The 7964-nt window shown below is 37.3% G+C and overlaps 1 pseudogene; it reads right to left on the reverse strand.

The window, feature by feature from the left end:
- Positions 1-699: 699 nt before the first annotated feature.
- Positions 700-1343, reverse strand: Hprt1-ps1 (hypoxanthine phosphoribosyltransferase 1, pseudogene 1; annotated as a pseudogene).
- Positions 1344-7964: the final 6621 nt, after the last annotated feature.

Raw genomic sequence — 7964 nt, forward strand, 5'->3', positions numbered from 1 at the left:
TTAGTTGTCTTTTGGGGTTGAATACAAGATAATCATAGTCTCAATAAAAGCTTAAGTTGTTATATTTAAGATTTATTAGACCTAAAAAGATGGTTTTAGGTTGTTAATGCAAGTTAGGATAAAATTTGATTTAGATCCAGAACTCTGAACTCACCAGGATAGGATAGATAATAGGATATTTTTCTTAATTACCAAATACTATGGACTTGACATTGTAAATATATATCACACCTTATAAGTATTATAATTTTTATAATTTTATTTAATTTATATTTGGAAAAGAGACATTTATTGTATATCATAGGGGGATTATTGAGAGAATATCAAATGTCTATATGACTACAGCACTTGTTAATAATAAATCTGATGGCTTATTATTTAGGTGGTAAATAAGAAGTGGGAAATCTGGGAGAAATCATAATTCTGAGATAGAACGAGGAAAGAGATTCACCTTGGAAGATGTGAGGAGAGAGACACATAATACCTGAACATGGTTAAGTAGGCATGTTACAGAATGTAGGTTAAATGAGTCAGTTATTCTAAATTGTGATCTAGTTAGAGAAGAGCTTCACTATATAGTCAAGGTATTTGTAAATATATCTTGAGTCTGAGTCTTATTTCTCAGAGCATGGCACTGTGTGGAAGAACTGGATCAAACTACTACATTATATTGTTCATGAGTTTTAAGCTAAGCTAAGTTTACAGGGGATATTGTCTAAGCACATTATAGTCAAGGGCATATTCAACAACAATCTTGTCTGGAATTTCAAATCCAATAAAGTCTGGCCTGTATCCAACACTTCGAGAGGTCCTTTTCACCAGCAAGCTTGCAACCTTAACCATTTGGGGGCTGTACTGCTTGACCAAGGAAAGCAAAGTCTGCATTGTTTTACCATTGTCAATTATATCTTCAACAATCAAGACATTCTTTCCAGTTAAAGTTGAGAGATCATCTCCACCAATAACTTTTATGTTCCCCCGTTGACTGGTCATTACAGTAGCTCTTCAGTCTGATAAAATCTACAGTCATAGGAATGGACCTATAACTATTTCTATTCGGTGCTTTAATGTAATCCATCAAAGAATTTATAGCCCCCCTTGAACACACAGAGGGCCACAATGTGATGGCCTCCCATCTTCTTCATGACATCTCAAGCAAGTCTTTCAGTCCTGTCCATAATCAGTCCATGGGGAATAAACACCTTTTCCAAATCTTCGGCATAATGATTAGGTATGCAAAATAAATCTAGGTCATAACCTGGTTCATCATCACTAATCATGACGCTGGGACTGAGGGTCGACATGACAGAACCAGTCGGCTCGCAAGAAAAGCAATCTGAGGAGGAAGCTGGCGGAGGAGGTGCTCCTGCTTGGGAAAGCAGTGAGGTATGATTCCACCTTTCAAATGGATCTATTCAGAACTTCATTCAAGCCCTGAGCCTTCTAAGCCTACAGAGCCTGGATAACAGGTGTGAAAGCACTGCTTTCTGAAATCTAACCACATTTTCTAGTTTTCCTACCCCTCTCCACCGATTTAAAGAATTATTTGTTGCCCCTATTCATCTGGAAGAAGTTATAAAGTTTTCATACCAATTTCCTGGGCTTGGGCATCTGGTAATAGTTATTTTACAAACAAATAAATGCTGTCATTTTAAGGAATAATTTGGGAATGATCATAATTTTGAACAAGGAGAAAATAAGTGTGATGGTTTGTGAAGCCATAATCTTAATTATTAAAAACCTTTATATTGATGCAAAGTTAAAGTGATTTCTTATTTTGATGCAGAATGTATTTTGATACAGATTTAGGATTTTCATTTGTATAAATTTCTTATATTGGTACAAAATTTAGATTAATATTGTTACTCTTAGGTAGACATTGTGCCTATGCAACTCTTTTAAGAATGCAAAGCTTCAACCCAGTTCTTCTAAAAGCTCCTAATACAAACTATTTTTGGATGATTAATTCATACGAGTTCAAGTACAGATAAGAAACTCATTTTTGTGTTAGATCCTGATTTAAATATAAAATGGTGTTTTCAATATATTTCGATTAGAAATAGCTATGAGTAATCAATGTATAACAGTTCAGATTACCTTATATACATACATAGTGTTCGATAACATCAGAAATCATACAATGTGACATTTAATTTTATTTAGTTATTTGACAATGAGAGATATCTGCTCCTGACAGTGTCACCTTCTTGGTTCAAAGAAGAGAATGAGCTTCTTCACCTCCAGGTGAGGTTGCTTTCTCGACCAGATGGCAAAAGGGCAGAAATTGCCTGTTTCATCTGCAGACAGGATGCTGTCCAGGAAAAGGAGGCATTATGCAGGATAATCTACTTTTGGCTCTGTCAAGACAGGGTAGACAATCTTTAATAATTCTGCTCTGCAAAGATTTGTCAGATGGCTGCTGACAGCCAGGTGTAGTTGTTTCTTAGCCTGGGACTATGAAGATTTTCATAGTCTGTGTTGCAGCCTCAGGCCATGTTATTCTGTAAGCACTGCTGCTACTCATTGCCCTGATGATATCTTGATCCTTGCTGCTACCAGAGCCAATGTCTGGGTCCTGTTGCAGCCAGGTTCTTCATAAATGTCCATTGCCCCTGATAACACCAAGGAATATGTGGATGTCCACGATCTGTACTCTTGCCTGAAACCATGTTGATGTCAATGGGCTGTGCTGACTCTGGGGGCCATATTGACGTGAAGCCACCTGAGGCCGAGTGGATGTCTTTGAACCAGGCTGCCTCCAAGGGTCTTGTCTAGTTCAATGGTCCTACAGCAACTGGGTTTCAATGCCAGAACACGAATGGGAGCCCATCACCTTTTTTCCTGCTATATGTAATGAGCAAGTTAACTACTTTTGCAGCAATATTGATAATTGGTGAAGCACTGATCAAAGGGAGAGATATAGAAGACTTCTGTGACAACATCTTTCTCCACCCCAACCCCTTTCCCAAAAAAGTATAACAGCCTAAACAAGTAGCTGTCACAGAAATCTGAGGAAGTGTGATAAGGATGCTGAAGTTTGCTCTGTGAAAATTAATGGCGCTGCAAGAGGAATGAAGTGGGGATGACTCAGTTCTTCTTAAGGAGCCAAACACTGAGAGTTTGCCTAGGCTTCAGTGAGTGTACGGATGGTACAAAGTAGACATCTTTGTTGGGAGAGTGGCATCACAAGAGGAGGCAGACATGGAAGGACTGGGTTATGATTTTGATTGGGTTGCATCATGTGAAATTATCACAGAATCAATTATATCTATCTATCATCTCTGTAAAGGTCTATATAATGTATTTGTCTGTCTAATCTTTTTTTAAGGGAAAATCATCTGATCTTTGGAAGACGAGAACTAGACAAAGAGCCTCACTGAATACAGGAATGAGGATGAGACTAGAAACAGGATTCACCTGGATGTGTGTTCTGTTCTCTCTGCCCCATCTGTGTGCAGATCAGTCCCCTTTTCTGGTTTTTCATGGCATAACTCTGTATGCCTTTACCAACCTAAAACTACAGGTGGCCCATTAGCAAACCTCACTGACTCTACTCTAAAGCCATCTTCAAAGTGTGTCCAGTCCTATCACCCTTCATGGCTGGCTAGTTACATGGCTTATTCTCACCTGGCTTTGCTTATTTTTTATTATTTAAATTTCTTTTCAAACATGGTACATTTTGACCATGTTTTTTCTATCTGTCAATTCCTCCTGGATTTTCTCTACCTGCCTACCCACTCATCTTTATGTTCTTTCTTTGTCTTTAAACACACATGTCAATAAAACCAAGAAAAACAAAACACAAAGCCACACACACCAATGTAAGTAAAAATAAATAAGCAGAACAGCAATAAAACAAGGATGCCCAAACAAATCAAAAGGAGACTAGAAATCGAAAAAATACCCTTGAGTTAGTTTTGTGTTGTCAAACTTCTCTTGGGAACTGGGCCTGAACCCAAGTGGCTTTAATATAACCACCTGCCTTTATTTCTTTGTTTCTTGTTTTCTTATTGTTTTAATCCAGTATTTGTCCTACTTCTCATGGACCTATCCACTTAGTTACCTTGTTTCATCAACTGCTTTGGCCATTTCCAGTCCTTACTTGAGTTAACTGTAGCATATGACAGTGTTGGTTTTTTGCCCTTGATACATTACCTCCTCTTATAGAACTGTTTCTTTTCCCTGACTCCTACTCCTCTAACAGTTCTTCCTTATAAGTCTATTTAGCTGGTTCTTCATCTTCTTGACAGCACCTGTACAGGGTGCTTCAAATTTCAGTCATTCTATCTTTTTCTGTTATTCTTCTATTATCTTTTTTGAGTATTAACTTCTCTTAACATTTACATGACTTTAAGAATAATGTGCTGTCTCTAGCCAGAACTCAGTTTTATATAACTTATAAATCTTGTTGGCTATAGAATCCTCAAAATTCATCTCTGCCATTCTGTCATATGGCATGAATGAATTCATATTACCATTTGGCTATTGATCAAGCTAACTCATGAAAAAGACAGTTGTTCTTCAGTGGCTCAGACAAGGAGCAAATTTCATCCTTAACTGTTCTGTGTACGTTCCACATTCCATACAAATATAGTTATAGAACAAGATACTGGTTGTAAGGTTTATATATTACAGAGTAAAGCACCAAGAGGGCAGCCCTGACAAGATTCACACTTAGGGATGCTGAAAGGACCTGCTGATCCAGATTGCTGCTTCATTCTGCCTCAACTAATGCTGTTTCTGGAGACTTGTGAGAGCAGCTTTAGAAAGGCTACTAATCCCTGCTGACTTCAGGTCATCTAGCCTTTCAGATGGTTTCCATCCAAATCGCAGCAAAACCATGAACTTTCTCAATACATAGAAACTGGACAATAAATAATGACAGATAGTTTTATTTATTTTATTTTATTTTATTTTATTTTATTTTATTTTATTTTATGTCTATGAGTACACTGTCACTCTCTTCAGACACACCAGAATAGGACATCAAATCCAGTACAGCTGGGTATGAGCCACCATGTCATTGCTACGAATTAAAATGAAGATCTCTGGAAAAGAGAAAAACACAATCCAATAGATTTTTCTGAGAACTCTTAAGTTTCCACTTCATAGTTTTGCTTTATTTCAGCCATAAAGCAAAAACTCTGCCACCCAATGTTAGCTTGAAGAAGGACTAATTGGACAATTGAATGTAATCAGTTGTCAATCAAAAAAATGAATGTAGAAATGAAAGAATGGAAGGATGTATATATTCATGTATGCATATATATGTGTGTGTATATACAAAATATGTATTTATATACCTATGTATATGTTTATCATTTGGTTTCTTTGGTTGGAAAAAAATTTGTTCAAGAAGCAAGTATAAAGAAGAGAGTTTCCTTTGGAACATCCTGGTGAAACAACATGTTGGCAGGTGTTTAAATGAGTGCAGCATGTTGAATTCACAGTCAAGGAGGAGAAGGAAATGAATAGTGCCACTCATCTGGCTTTATCTTCCTCTCTTTTTCAGTTCAGCCTAAGTGCCTACACCATGCCAACAATTATGGTGAGTTTTCCTTTTCAGCTGGACTTCTCTGGAAATCTTCAAAGACAGATAGGTCCAAGTTAATCATGATCAAGTAGAACATGAATATTAATTGTCACAATTCATAAAGAAGAAAAAAACAAGGGAGACTACCTTTTGAACTATGTTTAATACAGATTATTTCCTATACCTTCTAAAGAACAAAATATTGCTATGTGTACTTTGTGTTCCTTTGTTTGGTTTTTTATTTTATCTTTTTAAGACAGAGTTTCTCTGTATGTCACTGTTTATTGTGGAACTTGCTCCGTAAACCAGGCTGGCCCCAAACTCACAGCGATCCACCTGCTTCTGCCTCATGCGTACTGTGACTAAACGCATGTATCACTACTGTATAGTGAAGTGGATTCTTTTTAAAAAAATAATTTATTTTTAGTTCTAATTGTATGCATGTTTATCTCAGTGTATACATACGTATGCTTTCAAGTGCCTGTGGAAGACAGAGTTGTAGGATCCCCTGTAATTGGGGTTAGAGGTGACTGTGAATCATCCATTCACTATTGAGAACTGAATGTCAATCCTCCACAAAAGCAGTAATCCTTAACCACTGAGCCATATCTCCAGTCCTGAGTCTGGACCTTAATTAAAGAGAACTTAAATACACCAGGGGAAACAGCTGCAGATGATATGAGTTAACAGAAGTTTAAAGCTGAAACTCAGAAGATCATATATAACACGACTGCCTTGTAGTGTCAGATTCTCTTAAGAATTGGAGATGGGAAGGAAAACAAAGTCCAAGAAGATCCCAGATGTTATCTCCAATTCCCAAGGAAGCAATCAGAAAAAGGTGTAAGCACATAGGCAGACCTGTCTCCCTGAGTTGCAGGGAGGAGTATGCCACGACCATAAACAATTATGTGATAGAGAAATGGGAGAGAAATAGAAGTGGAGAAATTCATATGCTGTGGAGAGAAGTTGAAGTAGAGATGGTTCTGATGCCCAACACATCAAAATGAGACCACAATGTCTTCAAAAGTACCATTGAGTTAGTTTTGTATTTTCCAACTACTCTCGGTATTGGGGCCTGACCTGAAGAGGGCTTAATATAATCACCTGGGTTTGTTTCTTTGTTTCTCATTTTCTATTGTTTCAATCCAGAATCCTTCTTTACAGGACCTATCCAATTAGTTACCTCATATTGTCAAGTGCTTTGGCAGAGGGGTTCTGCCAGAAAACAACAAATACAGAAGTCAATGCACACAGCCAACCATTGAACTGAGAATGAGGTCCCCATTGGAGCAGTTAGAGAAAGGATTTAAGGAGTTGAAGGGGTTTGCAAACCCAAAAGAACAGCAATACCAGCCACCCAGAGCTCACAGGGACCACACCACTACCCATGGACCCATGGACTGACCCAGGACTCCAATTAAATATAGATCAGATGATGGCCTTGTTCGGCACTAAAGGGAGGAGAAGCCCTTGGTCTTGCCAAGGGTAGACCGTGAGTGTAGGGGAATGTCAGGGTGGGGAGGTTGGAATGGGTGTTTGGGTGTGTGAGAGAATACCCTCACAGAAGAAGTGGGGATGTGAGAAGGGGGGATTATGGACTGGAAACACAGAAAGGGGATATCATTTGAAATGTAAATAGATTTTTAAAACTTCCAATTAAAGGAAAAAGAAGCAAAAATTCATCCTTAACTGATCTGTGTACCTTGCACATTCCATACAAATATCATTATAGAAGTAGATCTTGTTTGTAAGTTTTGTATATTACAGAGTGTCATACCAAGAGGGTAGCCCCCATGAATCCTGAATGGACCTGCTGTTCCTGCTCCTTGCCTGATCTTGACTCAAACTGATGCTGTTTGACAGCTTCAGAAAGGGCTGCTAAAACAAATGTAACCTGCTAGTTTTATTTTGACCTAACCATTTTTTCCAGTTTCCTTTTGGGACCCCCAAAAGAAATTCTTTGCCTCAATCGTCAAGAAGAACAGTTACTTAGGTTTTGATCATTTAATGAATTATAGATATGTTGTCATTTTGGGGGATAATTTAAAAATATTTATAGTTTTAGACAAAGGGGAAACTAAATAGAGAGCTTTCCTTTTCTTTCTTTCTTAGTTAAAGGGAATGTGTGTTGAAAAGATAAAAGGGGGATAGTATAATATTATAAGAAATTAAATATATTGGGTGGATTACTAAATTTACCTTTACATAAAGCATTTTATAGCCCTAATCTGACATTGGATGAAATGTTTATTCTTTGACGCAGAATAGTTTTTTTAAATTTTCTTACATTGGTACAGAATTTATATATTGATACAGGTTGAAGATTTTCATTGGTGAAAATCTTTGTATATTGATACAAAATTTCAATGTATTTTGTTAGTACAAGGCATTGTGCATATGCAACTCATTGAAGAATACATGTTTTAATCAC

The sequence above is a fragment of the Rattus norvegicus genome, chromosome 16, assembly GCF_036323735.1.
Source record: "Rattus norvegicus strain BN/NHsdMcwi chromosome 16, GRCr8, whole genome shotgun sequence".
NCBI lineage: Eukaryota > Metazoa > Chordata > Mammalia > Rodentia > Muridae > Rattus > Rattus norvegicus.